Raw genomic sequence first — 462 nt, forward strand, 5'->3', positions numbered from 1 at the left:
GTACTGAAGGAAGAAGTCTAAGCTGCGCTGAAGGCACTGGTGGAAAACAAGGCTCCAGGAATTGATGGAATACCAATTGAGATGTTTCAACAAACGGACGCAGCACTGGAAGTGCTCACTCGTCTATGCCAAGAAATATGGAAGACAGCTACCTGGCCAACTGACTGGAAGAGATCCATATTTATGCCTATTCCCAAGAAAGGTGAACCAACCAAATGAAGAAATTATCGAACAATATCATTAATATCACATGCAAGTAAAATTTTGCTGAAGATCATTCACAAGCGGCTGCAGCAGTGTGTTGACAGGGAACTGCCAGAAATTCAAGCTGGATTCAGAAGAGGACATGGAACCAGGGATACCCTTGCTGATGTCAGATGGATCCTGGCTGAAAGCAGAGAATACCAGAAAGATGTTTACCTGTGTTTTATTGACTATGCAAAGGCATTCGACTGTGTGGAT

The sequence above is a fragment of the Trichechus manatus genome, unplaced genomic scaffold, assembly GCF_000243295.1.
Source record: "Trichechus manatus latirostris isolate Lorelei unplaced genomic scaffold, TriManLat1.0 scaffold00040, whole genome shotgun sequence".
In the NCBI taxonomy this organism is placed as follows: domain Eukaryota; kingdom Metazoa; phylum Chordata; class Mammalia; order Sirenia; family Trichechidae; genus Trichechus; species Trichechus manatus.